This window comes from Pholcus phalangioides, unplaced genomic scaffold, assembly GCF_987345545.1.
Source record: "Pholcus phalangioides strain wild (caught in Gottingen) unplaced genomic scaffold, Ppha-v1.0 ptg000009l_1, whole genome shotgun sequence".
Taxonomy (NCBI): domain Eukaryota; kingdom Metazoa; phylum Arthropoda; class Arachnida; order Araneae; family Pholcidae; genus Pholcus; species Pholcus phalangioides.
The window spans coordinates 58713215-58715970 of record NW_028301602.1 but is presented as its reverse complement, the minus strand read 5'-3'; positions in this window follow the sequence as shown (position 1 = coordinate 58715970).

The window sequence follows — 2756 nt, the reverse complement described above, 5'->3', positions numbered from 1 at the left end:
TGACCTGGGCTACCACACCCATCAATGCTCTAATGCCCCGCATTTCCCCTCATTAGCCGGAATACCGTGAAAAGCGTACACAAATCGGAATAAAGTAATAGTTATCACTGTAGGTCCAGGAATTTGTTCGGGAGTATGATAACGATAATGAAAGTTGAGCATTTACTTATGACTCCAACATAATTATCGTAAACCTGATACGAAATACAGATAATGTTAATCGCTTTTGTTTTAAATTATCATGTTTTACTGTGCAATTCTTTAATTTTTTGCTCTGTTGTTTAAATCTTAAACACGCGATTAAAGAATGCACAAAGACTGTGAAAGTCTACTACTTTTTCCATTTAACTCATCTGATCTACGAGGACGAATGTGCGTAGTACAGTCGGATCCCGTTATAACGAATACCGTTATAGCAAAAATCTCGTTATAACGAATACCGTTATAGCAAAAATCTCGTTATAACGAATACCGTTATAGCAAAAATCTCGTTATAACGAATACTTTTCCAATCCTTCAAATCAATTTACATAGAAACAATGTATTGTGCAATTCCGGTATAACGACATGAAAAATCCGAATGAACTCGAAAACAAGTGTCCGAAAAACAAAAGAGTCAATCTCCCACTACTCTTTCAACGTTTTTGAAAAAATCGGATGATATTGAAATTGCAAATTCAAACAGCAGTTATTGAATCTCTTAGGGAAAAGATCTAACTTCCGAATTTACAAGATGTGGATGCAGCTGTCTTTACATGGTTTCAAGACATTCGTTCCCGAAATGTGGCAGTTACCGGTCCACTCAATGGCGAAAAGGTTTTGGATGGGAAAACTTTCAAGCAAGTGTCGGCTGGCTGGAATCGTTTCAAAGAAAAGTATGGTGTGGTAGCAAAACAGATTTGAGGGGAAACAAATTCAGTTGATATGAAAAATGTGAATGAATGGAAAGCTGGTGAAATAGTGAAAGTAATAAAGTCATATGATCCTTCAACACAGACAAAGAAGGAATATTTTCCCAACTGTTACCTAACAAAACTTTGGCATTTAAAAACGACAAGTACATTGGTGGAAAATACCTTCCGGACCATTTTTTGAGCATGCCTATACTTTAGAGGAATTTGTTGTTCCCTCGGCTTCCGCAATACTTGTGAAAAAAAATTACAGATTATTTGCCTTTAAAATGTTAAGTAAAACTTATGCAAAAAACTTCCATGCTTAATTGATTTGAGTTGCTTTGTTTTATTTTTAAAATTCAACTTTATTCTTTCTATTTACGAAATTTCGATATAACGAAGTGATTTCTTCGGTTCCTTGGAGTTCGTTATAACGGAATTCGACTTTATCAAACATTTTTGATCAATTAGAATGGTAGAAAAAGAAAATTTGAAATTCGTAGTACCTTCAACGTAGTTCGCAAAAACTCATAAGTCCTCCTGAGTCCTAAACTGAAGACGGCCAAATAATAATTTCTTGTCGTATAATAAAAGTATGCATTTCAAACCCCTGATTTATGGCCACCCCCTCTTTTACGGAAGGATTTTTTTGTCCCACCGGTGACCGCAAAAGAGAGGTTTTACTGTAACAATAACAATAATACTAATAAAACGTGATTAAACTCATCCGTAGCGCTGTTAAATATATATATATATATATATATATATATATATTTATATTTATTTATTTATTTGCTTTTTTGTGTATCAATGTATGAAAAACCTTATAATGAGAACATGAATCAGTGAAAATATGAAACTGACAACCCCATTTTCAAATGGTACAATGGGAGATTCTTGGCAGTAGAAAAGCATCAAACACAAATGAACATACAACGATCAAATTGAAATAAAAAAAATATATATTCGTGAATGATGATAAAAGAATAATAATAAAAAAGCTCTCTGTATCACATAGTATCCGTGACGCCTCACTTGTGAAATAAGATATAGGAACATGCAACGGGAGAAGCAATAGAATGGTAAGGAATGGATCATCTAAGAGGGAAGACGAGCGAAAATTTTAAGATACGGATCTGACTTACTCGACTGCATCCACCACTACCATCTCACCTATATATATACTCGCACAAGCATCTTTCGATTCCTCCACACCCACACACGCGCGCACATATACAACTATATAGAAACATGACCAGAATCAGATCCCTAGAGCCATTCCAGAGCATAATCCTGAATGGCCTATGTGCGTTGAAGAGCTTTTTCAATATTTGACGAGGCGGCGGTCGGGGAATGAGGATAGTATGTATCTTCTAAAAAAGAAGCTGGTATATCTCGAATGAAATGCTTACTCATTGAAAGATCCATTCTGGAAAGTACCTACCGAGAAACTTTTACAGGAACGACGAATATATATATATATATATATATATATAGTACTCGCTGACAAAGAGAAAAGAAAGGTTCATCGACTCTCAGTAGGAATCGTGATGTGTTTTTATTTAAAAAGAGAAAAGTTTTTATTTTAAAAAAGTGCTGATTTCATTATTATTCTGGAAAAAAATTTAATACTATAAAATTTATGACGCACTGGACTATTTTTTATGTATCACAATACATTTGTATTTTTAAACTTTTTTCTACTTTTTTTCATACGTTTTCCTACAATAACATTAGGCTTTAAAAAAATAATTAGATTTAGAACTGCCTATTAAGCCTATGTTAGCTTTAATGAAAATTATCACACATGAATATTCAATGATTTTCGTCGTTTGCATCTATTTACACCCTGAAAATATTAAA